The sequence below is a fragment of the Desmodus rotundus genome, chromosome 2, assembly GCF_022682495.2.
Source record: "Desmodus rotundus isolate HL8 chromosome 2, HLdesRot8A.1, whole genome shotgun sequence".
Classification (NCBI taxonomy): domain Eukaryota; kingdom Metazoa; phylum Chordata; class Mammalia; order Chiroptera; family Phyllostomidae; genus Desmodus; species Desmodus rotundus.
The window spans coordinates 153,708,236-153,726,920 of record NC_071388.1 but is presented as its reverse complement, the minus strand read 5'-3'; the positions used below and the strand labels follow the sequence as shown (position 1 = coordinate 153,726,920).

Sequence of the window (18,685 nt, the reverse complement as noted above, 5' to 3'; positions counted from 1 at the left end):
TACATGCCTCTGCCCCACCCCCACTCACCTACTCTGCCAGCTTCTACTCCTGTTCTTCGATCAGAAAATTTCCTTGTATCAGTAAGCTGGGTCTCTGAAAGTCCTATTCATCATCTTGTTTTAACTGAAACTAGACATCTAGTTTTTCACCCCTTTTCATTCCACTGAGGGTTATTGTTTTTGTTTCCTAGCATTCCACTTGCACTGTAAGGTGAGGATTTGGAATATGTTCATCAAAAATGTCCCATGAAGCCCACGCTATATAGATTCATTATCCTCCATCCCTTCTTGCTATCTGCTATAAAGCTATAGATAATTTCTTTTCAATTAGTTCCCTTCATTCATTGAATGTTTTTGTTCTTATTTGTCTTTCTTTCTTTATATTCCTACCTCGGTCATCTTCATGTATGACTTAAACACCCATGCAGATGACTCCAGCATCCTGGGATGTCATTACTTGACCACTACATTTTCTTCCCCCAGCCATATACGTGCTTGTCCTCACCAGTAACCATTTCCTGTCAGACAGCTTAATCACTCATAAACTCTCTACCATCTCCTGCCCTTCTAGCTCATTTATACTGGTAATTCCTCTTAAGAAAATAATAAATAAATAAATAAACTTTCCCCACCTCTTTGAGGCCTCCAAACAATTGATCTCATTCCTTACTCACTGTCTCCTTTACTCCACACTTGTCTCCTGATCCAGAATGCTTTCAGTATTCCATCATTATGATAATTTTCTACCACTCTCAATTTGCCTGTCTTTTTCTCTATCATGCTTACCTGAAAATCTTCAGACCCCAAATAAGCCAAAATACTTGAAGAATATTTGTATTCTCTACCCCTGCTCCTAAACAGCTGTCCTGGATGACATCTTCATCAGGGTTCTGGAGACCTCTTTTTACTCCCCCCCGCCCCACCACCACACACACACATTCTGAGTCTCCGGTCTTGTGGATTCTAGGTCTTGCCTTTTCTTGGTTTACTTTCTATTTTTGGAGTATAGCATGTAGTAACTTTTGGGGAAAGGGTTCAGGATTTATACATCTTTTGAGACTTATATCTAAAAATACCTTTCTTCTACTCTCACAGCTAATAGGTTAGCCGAATATAGATTTCTTAGTTGGAAATCATTTTTATTAGTATTTTGGAGAAGTCATTCTGTTTTCTTTTAAATTCCAGTGCTGAAGAGTTGAGTGCAAAATTCTTGATCTTTTGTTAGTAGTCATACTTTTTTTCTCTCTGAAAACAAATCTCCTGTTTGTCCCAGTGTTCTGAAGCTTCACAGTATTATTACTGAATATTTTGCTGTGTAGTAAAAACACGTCTTTCAATTCTGAAAATTTTTCCAAATATTTAATTTTATTTCATTCTCAGTTTCTTCCTAGAATTGATATTATGGCAGACCCCTAATATATTGCTACTCGAGTATATTTGGAAGGGCATTTTTCTCACCTACATTCTACCTCTTTGCTTATCCTATTTTCTAGGAGATATTCTTTAAAAAAAAAAAGATTTTATTTATTTATTTATAGAGAGAGGGGAAGGGAAGGAGAAAGAGAGGGAGAGAAACATCAGTGTGTGGTTGCCTCTCGCATGTACCCCGCTGGTGACCTGGCCTGCAACCCAGGCATGTGACCAGACTGGGAATCGAACCTTGACCCTTTGGTTCGCAGGCCCGACCTCAATCCACTGAGCCACACCAGCCAGTGTCTCCAGGAGATGTTCTTCTAAGAGGCATTATAAGATGTATTTTTCTAAGACTTCTATTGAGTTTTTTAAAAAATTTCTGTCATTTATAATTTCCAGAGGCACATTCACTGAATGCTTCTTGTATACCATTCTGTTCATTTATGAGTGCAATATTAATCTTTTTAAGGATATTAATGGTAGTTTTAAATTAAGCTTTCATCTACTTGTATAGACTCCTATTTGTTTTACTCTGAATTTCATAATGGATACTTTCCTCTAATGTCTGGTGATTCTTAATGGTCTTCGACAGAGGAGCACTGAATACTTCTCAGTGTGTGGTGGGGGCGGGGCTTGTTGACTGTGGTCTTTCATGTAGAATGACGTGATTGGGGCCCTTGTACTGGGACATAAAATGACCACTTAGGTCCCTGGAGAAGAATCTTCTAGTCACCTTCTTTGAGGGGGTAAACCTCGTTGCTATTGGGAGAAAAGGGCTGGGGATGTGCTTTCAGTATACAACTCCCATCTTCAACTGTTGTTGGTGTTCCCTGGTCTAGAAACCCTCTCCGTTTTACCCTCCCCAGTGAGTGACTCTCTAGGCACCTCGGTGTGAGAGAGGATCGAGGGGTCTGTGGGGTAAACAGATTTTTAGCCAGTCCTCTTCTTCCAACTCCATTTTCTCCCTCAATCCAGAGGCACCTAGTACCCCCAGTTCTTGATTCCTCCAGGGGCTGTGCAGTGCAGAATGGATTTCTGCTCTGCTTCCTTCCCTGTTAGATTTGCGTTAACCTTCCTCCATTCTGCTGACGCTCATTACCAATCGATTTACTTTCCAAATTCCAAAATTTTGCCATCAAATTTCTTCTACTCTTACACCGTATGGATTTATGAATTTTCCTCTATACTTTTACTGTCATTTACATGGGATTTTGGAAGGGACAAGAGACAATGAGGGTAGAACCTGGTATTCTTAATGGAAAACCTCCATTCATTCTTGAGTGACTTCCAGTCTATCTCTGTCATTAACAACTTCCAAGTTGCCAAACCTAGTATCCCTTTTTCCGTCCTCTAGTATCTAAGCTCTGATATAATAATTTGAAATAATAATTATTTCAAATTATTATTTGAAATAATTGACTGCAACCTTATTTACCTTTATTGAAGCTTTCTCCTCTCTGTGCTTCTATGACATCACAAGTGTCTATCTCTAGTCCCACTGCTCTCCAAACCATCCTCTCTCACATGGACTAAAATGATCTCTTAACTAATTATCCTGATTTTTTTAGTCCCTTCCCTGGATGATTTTTTACAGCAACTAATGTTAGATTTATAAATAAAAAACCATATTGCTCCCTTGCTTTTGTCATCTTCCAGAGGCTTCCGGTTGCTTTTAGAATAAAATCCATGCCCCTGGCTACAGCCCAGAAGACCCTCAGTGACCCAGTGTTTGTCTTTTTTTCTCTGGCTCACTGCGTTTGTTTCTATTCGTCTCATGTCCAGATTGCTGTTGCTTCAGAGCCTATGTTTTCCTTGTCTGGATGCTCTTCACAACCTGACGTGTTTCAGGTCTTAGCTCCAATAACATTCCCAGAGGAGACCACCCTTTGCAAAGTAACTCAGTAGTACATCACCCTCGATTTCCTGTACTACATTTACCTGACAGTTTATTTTAAGTGTGAAATTGTCTTTGCCTCCACTAAAATGTCAGCTTCAAAAGGGCAAAGTAAGAAACAGGGAAATCTATGTCACATTACAATTTAGGGAACTCAGTACATCTACATGAAACAATTCTGTTTTTGTCAAAAATACTTATATTAAACATAGAATGAGTTCCAGTTGGGAAGGACTATGGGCATAGGAATGGAGATTAAAATAGCAAACAAAACAAAACAAAAAAACCAACCAGAAAAGAGGGATTTTCCGTAGACTGAAGAAGATAGATCCAACAGATCCAATTTTTTAAAACCTTGATAGGAAACATTATCTGGGTCTATACATTATTTCTTCAAAAGATATTTTAGAGGAAGTGGAGATTTATTTAAAAATCCTTTAGTATAAAAATAATGGAAAAAATACTAATTCACACAGCTGGGAGGACCTGTGGATGAAGCGCCCCACATCTAAATTCTTGGTTGTCGGACTTCCATACAGTTCGATTTCCTGGCAGTTCTGGGTGGTTTTCTTTTTGTGTGTTTTGAGGTTAGTTGTTATCCTTCTTGTGGTTGTTCAAGGAGTGAAGCGTGTCCAACTACACCTCCATCTCGACTGCAAGTGTCATTACCTAAAGAATTTATGTAGGTGGAAATTTTGAGTGTATACAAAGTAGACTCAGGGAACTGGATGGCTGATTAATTCACAATTGATAAGGAAAGGGAGGATGTTTAACATGTTCCCAAACTTTTTGAGTGACAGAAGATGACAGCATGTCCCCAAACATATCCCTTGAGTACAACATCTATCACAACAGAATACTTTCTTAAATGTTAACTATGAGAGTATTCGTTTCCACCGTACATTTCACAGAAAGATACTCTCCCACATAATACCAATATAACCATCCCAAACCAGATAATCAATATTGATACAAACTACTGTCCAATTTATACCAAAGACCTCATTCAAGTATCCCTAACTGTTCCAATAGATTTTTCTTTTCTGGTCCAAAACCTAATCCAGGATTGTGCATCACATTTATTTCTCATATTTCTTTAGTTTGCTTTAAGTTGGAGCAGCTTCAGTCTCACCCTGACTTTCAAGTAGCTTATAGTTTTATAGTGTAAAGAATGTCAGTCAACCTAGGGCCATGTGATACTTCCTTATGTCCAGACTCATGCCACTCATTCTTATCAGAAAAAAGCACAGAAATGATGTTGTTCTCATAGTATCTATCAAGAGTCCTTCCATGTTATTCCTTCCTACCGTTAGATATATTAATCTTGATAACCTGTTCAAGTTGGTGCCTGGCAGATTCCTGAGCCACAAGGCCACCGGTTTCCCCTTTGTAGGTGGTATTTTGTGAGGAGGTACTCCAAGACTGTGCAAACATATAATTCTTCATCAAACTGCTACCCACTAGCTTTAACATCAACTGATGTCTCCTACCTGATTCAAGTCCCACTTTGACATGGGCCATCATTCTTTCTATATTAATTTTTTGGCATTATACTGCAAGATAAAGCTTTTCCTTCTTGTTTATTTATTTACTCATCCATTTATTCTATATTCACCTATTTATTTATTCAGGCCTGATGGATTTCTTTTTTTTTTAAGTTTAAATGCATTTTATTTTTAGATAACCTACATGACATGTTTTTCTTAAAAACAATGCCTCTGCTCCATATGAATCAAGGTAAAAATAAATGGAGAACTCAAGGTAACATCAGTCCCATTTGTCCTAGGTCCTGGTATATGGATGAAAAGCAGCAGCCAGTTATGATGACAGGTGATAGATCCAAATTGCCCAATTTGTTAACATTTTTCCATTTCTAAACCATCCTTAAAGAAAATCATATATGGGGTCACACCGTCCTCACGGTAGTCCAGCAGAGCAACCATGCCATCTGGATTCATGTTTTCACCAATAAAGAACTGGTAGTTTTTGAAATTAGCAAGGATGTGCTTGATTTGTTCAGCAGCCCCTGTCATAAAAGGCTTTACTCTTTCTAGCCTCTGTTCTTCAAGTTTCCCTTTGATTGATTTCATGTGATCTTTGATGTACTTCTTGTAAGCCTCTTTTGTGAAGCTGGTTTCCTGCAAATGATGGTTCATGACAATATCAACACCAGTGATTACAGTGCTTTCTGTTCCTTCACCCTCCGGGCCTTCAGCGGAGGCATTTCCACCAATAAGCGAGTCATCAATGTTACCCTCTGTCCTACTGACCATCTTCCCCTCTACCTCCAAACACAGCCCGTCTGCGACCTCAGGGATCTTGTAGATATCAGAGAACATCTCATCATGACTGATGAGGTCCTGGTAGATGATCATGATGGTGGCTGGAAGAAGACGACAGCAGCACTTGCTGAGCAGGAGCCCTGAGCTCTAGCGAGCGCTGTGCGGCCTCAGCAGAGCTCCAGGGGAGGGGGGAGCGGGCGGAAAAGCGGCCTGATGGATTTCTACTTCATCCAGTGGGTATAATCTAGTTGTATTGTTGTTTATTTCTGATGCTTCAATCATCTCAGAATTGGACATTTAAGCCTTTTAAAACTGATTCCTGTGAGTTTTTCTTAATATGTTCCCATAATTCTTTGAGCATTTTTGTACTCTCTGACTCATTTTATACGTTTCCTGTCCCAGCCTTGGAATCAAGTATTTCTTCATGAAACTTGGCTTCTTTTTTGGAGGCATTTAGAAATCAAGATTTGGGTGCTCCACGTGCTTGTTGCTGCAAAGGGTGTCATTGCTTCCACACCCTCTTGGCAGACAGACATGTGTTTATATATATATCTATATCATATGCTCTCTAATTATATATCTGTACACACACATTTTTATCTATTGCTGGATCTCTCTCTCTCCCTCTCTCTCAATTGCAACCCCATACCATAACCTTCTCTATTTCCATCTTTGTAAACCCTTCTCTAGTAATAAGAAACATGGTTCCCATTATCTTCAATCCATTTCCTCATTTACTCAGTCCTTATATGTAAGTAGTTTCTGGGCTACTCCATCAGACGTCTTGACCCCTGGTCTCACCATCCGCTCCTCCTTCCTTAGCAGTGCCCTTTCTTCCTTGTCTTTCCAACTTCCTCGCCCCCCAACCACCTCCAAGGGAAGGGAAGGAAAAAAGGAGAGAAGAGAGGAAGAGAAAAAAGAGGAAACAATTTTTTATTTTTTAAAAACACTTAAAACAAAAAAATATCTAGAACTAAGCTAGACCACTTGTGTTTTTGACCAAATTTCATCTGTTTCACTGTAGTTGAGAATAGAAGAAATGTAGTGAACACATTTTAAAAAGCACAAATCGTAAGGGGTATTTTGATAACTTTGTAAAGATTCTGTATGTAAATATTTGGGAAACCATTTGCAACATGCATATCTGTTTTCCATTGGTGCTATAACAAGTTACCACTAACTTGGTGGCTTTAAACAACACAAGTTTATTACCTTACAGTTCTGGAAGTCAGAAGTCCTAAATGGGTCTATCTGGGCAAAACCGAAGCAGTCGGCAATGCTGTGTTCCTTCCGGAAGTTCTGAGGGAGAATCTATTTCCTTGCCCTTTCTAGCCTCTGGAGGCCACCCACATTCTTTGGTCTGTGGCTCCATTCCTCCATCACTAAGGACAGCAGTGCAGCATCTTCACATCTCCCTCTGACCCTGATTCCTCCATTGTATGTCCTTCCCACTTCCAAGAATCCTTATAATTACATTGAGTCAACTGGGTAATCCAGGATCATCTCCCTGTTCTAAGGTCAGTTAATAAGCAACCTTAGTTCCATCTGCAAGCTTAATTTTTATTTCATGTAAAATATTCAGAGGTTCTTGGGACTAAGCTATGAACATTTTTGAGAGGACATTATTCTACCTACCAGAATATAAAACAAAGAGGTTGACATCTTTAACTATATAAGTAACTTAGAAATCAGTAAGAATAACAACACCAACAGAAGCATAAGCAAAAAATATTCTCAAGTAATTAATACAAGAAAAAGTAGAAATGGCTTAAAACTTACAAGGCTCTCTTATACTAGTAATTAAATAAATACGAATTAGAGGAAATGTAGAAGATACATTTTTACTAATCAAGTTGGCAGCCATTTAAAAAATATATAATTATGTTCAGCATTGGTGAGGACTGAGAGAAAAGGACACTCCCACACTGCTGGAAGAAATAGAAACTGGCGTAGTCTTTCTGGATGGCAGGTCAGCAATATGTATTAATGGCCTTAAAACTGTGCCAACCATTTGACTCAGCAATTCAATTTCTACAAATATATCCTAAAATAAAAAGAAAGGTATTCGTACCATTTCCATTTAAGAATATGTAAGTTTTGTTTTGTGAAAGATTGATAAATACTTACGGAAAGAGATTGCTTTAATATATTTGATATATCTATACTATGAAATAGCATAATATTTCTTTGTAAGCTTTTATATATATAATATATATGGTATAAAACAATTTAAAATATACCTTTAAAATCATGGCTAGACCCTTCACAAATCCAATTCTCCCCATAAAAACACTCAGTTTTTATAACTTTGTGTTTATTTTCCTTTGTTTTTTAATTATTACTTTACTACACATATATGGGTTCATATACAGACGTTGAACATAATTGCTTTAGAATTATATTTATTGAGATAGGGAGATATCCAGGATATACTGAGTAAAAAAATATCTGGTTAAAAACACCATATTCAGATTGATCTTGGTATTTTTTTTTGAAAACATTAAATCTGGGAGAGTATATAGCATGTAACATGGTTAATTTTGATGGCAAGTAATGTCTGATAATCTTGATTTTTTTACTATTTTTTGTTTTATAGCTTAATTAAAAGAGTAAAACTACTAATTTTATAGAAATCTATAGTTAGGATTACTTAAAAGGTAGTAGCATCCATAATACTTTGTTTACCTGCTGTTCTTCATCGAAATATAAAAGTAGAAACAATTTCTAGTTGTGTTATAAAAAGCAGGATATTTTGAAATCATGTTTTTATTTATTTAGTTTAACACACATGAGTTGGGTTTTAGGAGCAAATGAAGGTGGAAAACATTTTTTTCTAACACCTTTATTTCATGTGCATCACTATAGAACGACTGTCTCCTTCCCTGAGCAAATGACTCAGTGACTATAATATGTGCATGAATGAGACTTACATGCCCTAAGCCAGGAGAATGCAAGGAGACTTCACAGAAGCACTTTAAGAGAAGGGATTCTTAAAATCCCTCATTCCTAAAAAGTTTAGGGTAGCAAGACCACATTTTATTCATTATGATGTTTAAATCTTGGCTTTACATTTTAAGAAGGTTTGTACATATTTATAAGTTCAATAAACATTAAATGACTAAATGAAAAGGTATGATCTATTCTCTCAAGGAGCTTCCAGTTCAATGAGGAAGTGGGAAAACTGAATAGCTGGTTACAGCTGGAGTAACAAAATGGGTTAGAGGGTAGCACAGGATGCCAAGGGACTGAAAGGGGTGAGCCCGAACACATCAGCAGGCATGGGAGTGTGTGTCAGGGAGTTTTTACTGGAAGATGTAAATGTGAGCTGTATTTTGAAGGACACCTTAGAGTTAGTCAGATTGACTACCCTTTAGTTTCCCACCAATAATCTGGAGTCATTCTTTGGATGCGGTAAAAGATGGTGGCCTTTCACCTGCTCTTAAGAGCAGGAGGTGGGCCATGGTGAGTTTAGAAGCAAAGGAGGCAGAGCTGACCTCTCTCCCGACCCTATCGCTGCCAGACCTTCAGCTGCAGACACACATCCCCGATGCTTAGTTTGGGCAGTCCCACCCTCCCGCTCTGTTTGCCTCTCCTTCCTATTAATGACTTCTGTGAACCCCAGGGAGACTGGGGTTCTGCTCTGATGGAACACCTCTCAGCTAATTTCGTTCTGGGAGATGGCCTCTATCCGCAGCAATATTGGACTTCTTACACAGATAGGCTTGTGATAGCTACTGCGTTGTAAAAAACTAAATGATGTAGTGTTAGAGATAAACCGTAGGTGGTAAAAATAAAGGGCAAACACCTGAATTAACACAAAATTCCATTACCGACACAAAAGTTGGGATAATGCTTACCTCAGAATGTGGGAGCGCAGAAACGTGCTTGGGAGAGGACACACGAGGACCATCTTCGGTACCTTTATTCAAGCGAGTGCTCAGGTGTTCAGTGCATAATTCTTGAAAATGAGGACTTTAATTTTATCTAGATTTACATTTCATATGTATCTGTCTGTATGAGTGATATTTTTTAAAAGAAGACTTGAAGAGGCAGGAGTGTGAGGATGGTGAGGAAATGAGGGGGTGGGGAGGTGGGCATACATAACAGAAAGGTGGTTTGCTTTGTTCACCGTGATTCTACACTATTTTCTCTAAAATAGCTTTAATTTGTTATAAAGAATTAATGATAACTCTTTGTTTAACTTCATAAAGGCTTTTCTACGCAAAATGCTTTGTGAGTTAGGTGTGGAATTTATAATCTGTTAGAAAGCCCTACAGGATACGAAAGCTGTATAGCCCAAGCAATGAGCATTGAACAAGCACAGCCTAAAAGGATTTGCATTATGTTCCAACCAGAGAGCAAGTGCATTTAACGGAGTTATAAGGGAACCATGGGAATTCTGTGTTTATATAAAGTTCAAAGGGATTGCCACTGTTTCAGTTAGGAGGGGCTTTGTGGAGGAGGCAGGATTGCTGGAGCCATTTGATAAAAGCAGGAGAGGTTGAACTGGAGGAAAGAAATGGTTCAGGGTGTGAAGGATTCGTGGTCCTGTTGCTCTTTTGACGACTGTGGAGCAGCAGCTGCCTGTGTGGTGATGTCCCCAGGCCGGTAGTGGATTGCTCAGGAATGCGCCACTGTGGTTTTTACCCCCTCTCTGGCAGTCCTTCTCCCAACCACAAAACCCGGATGAACGTGTTTTTCTTCTAAATGGGGATGGCTTTAAATACGAAACCAAAATTTTTAGTTTTTAGTATATGTGCTGCCGAAGTGAGCATACCAAAGTTTTTAGTTTTAGAAGAGTCAAGATTTGGATGGCATTTATATTTCTGGTCTTTATTCTTTTAGTGCAGGAGCAAAGATAAGATAGCCTCCTCCATCTGTGCTTACGTCTTTCTGTGGTTAACGGAAGGCGGACACCACGGTGCTCATCAGGTTTGCCAACCATTCTTGTCTGCTCGTTACGTAGTTTTAGACTGTTTTTCTCAGCAATGGAAGTGTTCCTGCCCATTGGCATTCAAATTTCCTTTGTGATGGGAAAAGAGAGTTACCAAAGGCCTATGAGTCAATGTTCTGAAAAAATTATTTCAGCATCTTCTTGCCTGTTTTCTGCTTCCTTTTTAATGTTCTTGTTCCTTTTCATTGTCCTTCCTTGTCCCCCATGTCCCATTGTCCTCTTGTTCTTCCAGCCTCACTCTAGCACAAGGCTCCAAGTTTGGGAAGACCAACAAGTTCTCCCAACAGAAGCCTGGTCCCCTACGTCACACCCACCTGTTGCTCATCACAGGCAAATTAGACCTGCACCAGAGGATGGACATAATTATAAAGAGCGGTTTAAACCATTGCTTAAATTGGTCCAAATAAATAAGTCAGTTTATTTTTTCATACAAATTTTATCCAGTCATGGTAGAGGTAAAATAGAATTCTTTTTATATTCTCTCTATAAAATGATATTACAAAATCATCATATAAATAGTGCATGCAACTAAAAACTACAGAGAAAAAGTATAGAGGCATGCTAGGTAGTTAACAAAACTATTATGTCGTTTTTGATTTTGTAATATTTATGACATTTTTTAGCTTTACAAAATTTGTCTTTTGAGGTTAAAATTCTCATATAGGTATTTACTTTTCTACTCTATGTTTATAATTTTGTTTTCTTTTCATAATAAGAAACCTCCCAGTAGCAAAAGCCTCAGCCTCCACAACAGTTGGATCTACTCTTAGAGCCCAAGAAGATGAACCACCACGAATATGAATGATGAACAATAAATGAAGGACCTTATTCTCATTTCCACATAGGAAGATGAGATCTAGCTTCTCTTGGGCTGTACTTAGGAAATGTCTGGTTCTGCTTTTTAACCCATATTTTTATATTTCCTACTATCATATAGAACCATTTTTCCAAATAGCCAAATTCATGTTAGGCTTATTCTTTTCAGAGATTAGCCACCCTCCTAATTCAGAACTGGGCTTTCTGATTGTTGGAAACCTGCCCAGTGAGCATTGCCCTTGTGCACCCATTTGATACAGAGCGTCCACGAACTGATGTTTAATAAATATTTAATAGGATGCATTCAGCTAAATTAGGTCAGCAGCTAAGGTGGAAGGGAACTGTAGTCTTATTTATTTATTTAAATACTGGAGCAGCTTTGATGTCAAAAAGCATTAGAAAGCCAAGGACCAGATGGAGGACAATAGTTGCTGCCCTCTTTGTGTCAGGGAACTCCAGAAGCTGCTCCAAATTCCCAAGGAGATGTTCCAGTCAATAGCTGCTGGAGTCTAATGCTGATCCGAAAGCCTAGGGACAGAGGCATTAGAATTCTCTGTCCTGTGAGCGTTGGAGGGTTTGGATACGCACCCAGTCAGCAATTAGTGGATCCAAATCACTGTGGAACATGGAAGAATGTAGTTGCAAAGGGGTGTCATTTCTGCGACTTACCTCAAATGATACAGGATGAAAAAATGAGAGATAAGGTAAAAATAATAAAATTTAACATTTGGGGGATCGAGGGGAAAACACATGGAAATTTTCTGTACCACTCTTTTTTTAATTTAAATTTTATTTTTCAATTACAGTTTACATTCAACATTATTTGGTATTAGTTTCAGGTGCATAGCATGGTGGTTAGATAATCACATGCTTTACAAAGTGGTCCCCCCAAATATTTTCAGTACCCACCAGGCACCCTACACAGTTATTACAATATTGTTGACTAGATTCCCTATGTTTTGCATCCACATCTGTACTACTCTTGAAACTTTTATATAAATCAGAAATTATGTAAAAATAAAAAGGTAACTCAAAACAACTACAACAAATAAAAACAGAACAAAACAACAATAATAACTGTGGATGCCCATTTCAACCCTACTTTTTTTCCTTAGTATAATGAATACACTGACACAAAAAAATGTAATGATTGGTTCCAACTCTCTTTACCTACAGTATTACTGAAAGCTAGGATTATTGGATTTTTTTTTGTAACTTACATTATTTTAAATGCTGCCCACTTAAGAGAATTGGAACTGTCTGTGAATAAAAGGAATTTGACTCTTTTAAGACCTGACAGGCAATTTCACACAATACAAGCAGTAGTAACCCTCAAGTTTGTAGTAAAAAGTGGGATAAAGTTAGAGGTCTGGCATTCTGGCAATAGCCTGATTTTATAATTAATACTATTCTTCTCCACTTTTTAAATGTTGCTTAGAAACAAGGTCAGTTCTGTTGAGATGATAAAAGGGGTTAAGAATGAGATAAAGGCTTTCCTCCCAAGATGAGATGTTTGCACTGTGCTGGAGGAGTAAGGCTCCACCCGTTTGCTAGGTGGAGGAGAGCTCCGGCTGGGGTGGGGCCATGATACTATGAGGGCGCTACAGGCCAGGGGAGAAGGGCACAGAAAAGACAATGAACCGTGCACAGACATCTTCCTTATGGTGGTCCTTGTCTTTAGAAAGGAAGAGAAAATATACTTCCCCTTTGTTTCTTCTTTTCTTAACTCTTTCTGGTTTCTTCCTTTTGCACATGCCCTTGCATTTCCAGAACTTAAAATAGGTCTGTTTGAACTGTTCTGCTACAATTACTACGCTGCATAAATCGCAAAGCATATTCACCATTTACTACATTTTACATCATTTACTATATTTCCTAGAAGATATCTATGGGGTTCTAAGCAACTAAATTAATGGTAACTTTAGATACATAGATTGTAAACTAAGAAAGATATTATGCATTTTTACTTTTGAATCAAAACACTTTTCAGTTTTGCATATACTCAATTTGGTACAGCTCTAGAGGAGGAAACTTAACCTGGGCTGGGAAGTTGGGAGTGTTAGGTTTCCGGTTCCATACACAACAACATCTCACTGTGTGTCCCCAGCAGATCTTTGCCTTCCCTGTGCTGGATACAGCCAGTCTCTAACAACCAGTTCTTACAGTCCTGACAAAATATTCTATTAAATTATTTAACATAATTTCTATCCCAGTATTCAAGCCAACTGTATTCTGATTACCTTTAATGTTTGGCGTTGAGATGTTTCAGTCTTTCTGGGAAAGAAATAAAAGATATAGCATTGATTTTTTATACTTGGCCAATCAAGCGGATCCTTGGGGAGCTTCAGACATAAATCCCCAGGCTCCTACCTGGTAGTGTGGAGCGAATGCCAATGGGAAGGGGAATTGGAAAATTTCCTAAATGGTACAGAATATGCAAGTCACTCATGCAGTGAAACAGCTTCATTAACTGGTATTGGAATAAATGATGAGCCTTATTTTGTTTTCTCCAATGTCCTTTTCTGGGGTAACCTTTCTAACTAACAAAGCAGGTAACATGTATTGGTCGCCTATTATAGAAAATGCAGTGCTTGTTACAGTATTGTTTTGACTCCTCAAGACTCTTCTATAGATTCTGTATTATCCCCGCTTTCCCAATGATGGGAGATGAGTTCAACATCTTGGCCAAGGTCCTCCTGATGGTGGGTGGCAGAGCTAGAATTCGAATGAGATACATGTGATGACTAGGTAAGTGCTGCTTAAAATGCTGTTTCTAGGGAGCCATACACATTCGGAACCTGTCTTTTCTATCTGTGGCAGCAATAAGAGTATTACGTGAATGATAAGCTTGAGACTGTGCAAGAGCTGAGCATGAAATATTTACTGTGCTTCACTTACTATTGCAGGAAGAATAAAGACATCTCAGGTTCTGTTTTGTTTTTCTGACCAACTTCAAACTAGTTCGCCACATTTATTGGGTTAAATTAGTTTCTAGAATCTAGAATTACTTCTGATAGTTACTATTGAATATGAGTATGATAGTGGTTTGCCAGATTTTCTTAAAAACACAAGGGGCTGTGTTGTCTACAAAAAAATAAAAATAAAAAACAGGTAAAGGATTTGAATAGATGGTTCTCCAAAAAAGATACACAAATGATCAATTAAGCACAAGAAAAGTTGTTCAATATCCTTATTCATTGGGGAAACACGAATCAACACTATAGTGAGATATCACGGCACAACCCCTAGGATGGCCATAATGAGGATTAAAAAGGAAAACAACAAGGTTGGCAAGGATGTGGAGAGATGGGAACCCTCACATACTGTTTGTGGGAACGTGAAATGGTGTCCGCACTGAAAGTGGGAAACAGTTTGGCAGTACTTCAAAAAGTTACACATATGATCCAAAGGTTCTACTCCTAAGTATATACCAAATAGAGCTGAAAACATATTTTCACACACATACAATTGGTGCATAAATGTTCATAGTACCATTATTTATATTAACTAAAAAGGGGAAACAACCCAAAATATCCATCAACTGATGAATGAATAAATAATATGATGCATCCATACAGTTATTCAACCATAAAAAGAAACGAGGGTTTGATACATTCTACAGCATGGATGAACATTGAATACATTAAATTTAGTAAAAGAAACCAGCCACAAAAGACCACTTATGGGATGATTTAATTTATATGAAATCTGCAAATCCACAGAGAAAGAAAATTGATTAGTGGTTTCTGGGAGCTGGTTTGGTGGGGGTGAGAAAGAAGAATAGGAAGTATGTTAATGGTCAAAGGGTTTCTTTGGGGGGTCATAAAAATGTCCTGGAATTAGAGTGGTGATTGTTTCACGACTTTGGGAATACACTAAAAACAACCTTAAAATGGTGAATTTTATAATATATGAATTATATCTCAATAAGAAGTATGTTGGATAAGGCTGTGTAACTCCAGAGAGATGTACATATGAGGTTGTCCTTTATAAATCAACTCACAGAAGATTCTAATTGCAGAACAAGGAAGATATCTGGCTACACCAACAGAACAAGTAATTAAAGTTCACCAGTTATTTATTATTAGAAAGGTGTTGACAGAAGTTAAACATAGCTCATAATGAAGTAGAACTTGAAAATCCAGGCACTTGACTTGGATTAAAGATCTTATCCATTCCTGACTCAGGAGTATCCACGAGCCTGGGAGCTAATCAGGTAATGGCACTGAGAAATAAACAGACTGACTGGGGATTCCTCACCAAGGTCTCTAAAGAGCAGCTGGATAGTTCAGGAAGAGTCGGGACTTGACTTTGGATGAACGTTAACATTCAAGAATATAAGAATTCAGGGAAGAGGTAAGTGCCAAGGTATTAAGAGAGAAATTATGGGGTTTCCTAAGGGAGAAAGAATGTGTCCACTAGTTTTCTGGGGAGTAAGAATATAGGAGTAATAGGACAATGTGGGAAAGATTTGACTTTGAACGCCAGGATACAGAGATAGAAGAAAACTAAGAGAATTCCACTCTTGTCCTGGACTTTCCCTAACTCCCTGAGTGAAGGGGGATAGTTTCCTTTTCACACGCTCTGTTCAAGGTTCCGTTTCTGTGCTGGGAGGTATTGAAGTTGATTTCTACAGGACGTGTTTTATTTGTGTTAATGCTGTATTTCATGGTTCACTCTAGTAGTGTCATAGTATCACTGTGACAAATTACCACAAACTCCGCGGCTTACAACAACATGAACTTGTCGTTTTACAGAGACCAGAAGTCTGAAATCAAGGAGTTGCAGAGCAGCAGTCCTGGCGATTTCAGGAGACAGTTCGACCCTCTGTTTCCTGGCCTTCTCCAGCTTCCACAGGCCAGCCGTATTCCCTGGCTCACGGCTCCTTTCTCCCTCGTCAAAGCACATCACTTCAACCACTGGTCCCACAGTCATGCCTCCTCTCTTTCTTTTTATACTGTGACCCTCTGACCTCCCTCTTACAGGGGCCTTGTGATTACATTGGCCTACCTGCAAAAACAGGATAATCTTCCCCTCGCACCTCCCTAATTTATCACAGCTGTTAAATCCCTCTTGTCATGTAAACTAATTTATTCCCAGGTTCTGAGGATTACCGCTGTGCACATCTTTGGGGGACCATTATTCAGCCTATCACAATCACCTATTACAAATTCACTGGAATCCTTAAAATATACAGATTTGAATGGGTCCCATTCTAGACCTCTAGGAATGGAGTCCAGGAACACCCATTTTAAACAAAGGTCTCCAAGTTTGAGAATCACTGCTGTGAGAAAAGGCATATCACTCAAGATTCTGAAGGATGAGTAGAGGAGTGAAACGAGAAAACAGTTATTTTAACACAAACCGTGAGCTCTTTAAAATCACGTGAGAGTTAAGCTGTGTTGAGGGCTACTGAAGCTTTGGTCTACAATTGCGCGTTCTCTCGCGAGTGCCCTCTCTCTCTGTACTTTTGTAAGAGAAAATTCAGCATAGAATTTGGATCACACACCCACAAAAGAAAGGAAAAACAAAAGGCAGTTGATTTAGATGTGAGAATATAGGCAAGCTTGCTTTTCTAGTGTACATTTTTAAACTCCTTTTCTCCTTGAGGGAAACCAGCTCCAGAATACCTGCTTTCCACGGTATTGCCTGCCAGCAGGCGAGCCTTTAAGAAACCCTGTTGCGACCTGCGTGAGGACACGCACTGCTACAGCACCCGTGCACACGGAAAGAAATTCGAAATAAAGTTGGCAAGTCCTCCCTCCTCCTGTCAGATAATTGCCCTCTCTGCACTACTTCCCTTTTAGTTTCACGCGTGACAGCTTTCTGAGCCCTGAGGCTCAGAATGAAAAATTCCTCTTGCGCCCTGGTTAGTCAGTCTTCAGAAGAGGTTTGTTTGTATAAGATGACTCTCTCACCTGAACTTGGCATTTCCTTCAGCACGAGTCCACAGAATGAAACACACCAACCAGGAAGCCCAGGAGTTTTCTCCAGGAGGCAGTTTCATGAAGTTTTAGCAGGTGCCTCAACAGAGCCAGGCTTCTGCAACTTCCACATCTGGTGTGTCAGTTCTTGGCCCCACCTGCACATTGGAATCAAATGAGGGACTTAAAACAAACTATCCCTCTGCTCCTAGAGATTCTGCTTTAACTGGTTTGGTAAGGATCTCTGCTATGAGTACTTTAAAGATACTCATGTTTAAAGATATGTTTAAATACATGGCACTCACTTCAGTGATCATTAAGGGTTGGAAGGAATTTTAGAAACACTCTAATGAGATTCAGCAGAAGGAACTTGGACTTTGGGGAAAGGCAGGCTTGGGTTTGAATGACTTTGGATCCTTCTAATTACTAGCTGGGAAATCTTAACCACTTAACCCTCCTAAGCTTCAGTTTCCTCACCTGTATAATGTTTATAATTGTAATTTGTAGCTTTGTTAAAAGAAATAAATGTAATATATAAAGTCCCTATCATATTGGTAAACACACATAAATACTACTGTCCCCCATTTTTCATATAAAGGAGAAATTTTAAAGAAAAATACCCCCCTGCTGCATATCTTCCCTAAGCAATTCTGTTAACTAGCATAAAATCTGGGAGTAGTGCTGGCGATTGGTAGCTAGGATCTGGTTCTGCAGAGTCACAGTAATGTGGCTAATACAGTACGTTAATTAGAAACGGTAGCATCTGGCCCTTTGAAGGTTTGCGTCTAGATGATTAATACTTGTAATGGCCCAAGTCATCATGCCTCCTTTTTCTCCTCTTTCTTTAGCTGCATAATTAAATTTACAGGATGTGGTTAGCCCAGACCAAGACACACCTACGTGGCCATAACAATAATGTGCTTCAGGGCAGAAAATGAACCTGCCACCGTCAATGTGAGGGAGTTGCTGAGGATGGCCTTCCCTGGCTGGCTATAGGTGGCTCAGTTCCCTGGGCTTAAAGACGACTCTAGAACCATGCTGTTCAATACAATAGTCCTAGCCACAGGTAGCCATTAAAATTAAAATTAAAATTAACTAAAGTTAAAAACGTAGTTACTCAGCTGTACTGGCCACACTTCGGGTGCTGAGTTGCCAGCTCAGGCGAGGAGCTTCTTCATCAGCGTGGGAGCTCTATCCGGCAGCGCTGTGTTAGACCGCGCATTTGTCTCTTCGGATTTTTCATTATATCTACATTTGTGAATTGGGGCTGTTCCATTAATAACTGTTAATTGTATAACTATAAAAGGGGAGAAAGGGTGGGCTACTATATGAAAATAAATGAGAGAAAGAATATAGAAAGAAAAAGAAAATAGAGTTTTTTGAATTGACATCTGGCAACTGA

General features: G+C 38.8%; 1 pseudogene across 1 annotated transcript; it reads right to left on the bottom strand.

The window, feature by feature from the left end:
• Positions 1–4,948: 4,948 nt before the first annotated feature.
• LOC112322253 (translationally-controlled tumor protein pseudogene) lies at positions 4,949–5,779 on the bottom strand (annotated as a pseudogene). The gene has a single exon (XR_011650885.1). The product of XR_011650885.1 is annotated as a translationally-controlled tumor protein pseudogene (transcript).
• Between the last annotated feature and the right edge of the window lie 12,906 nt (positions 5,780–18,685).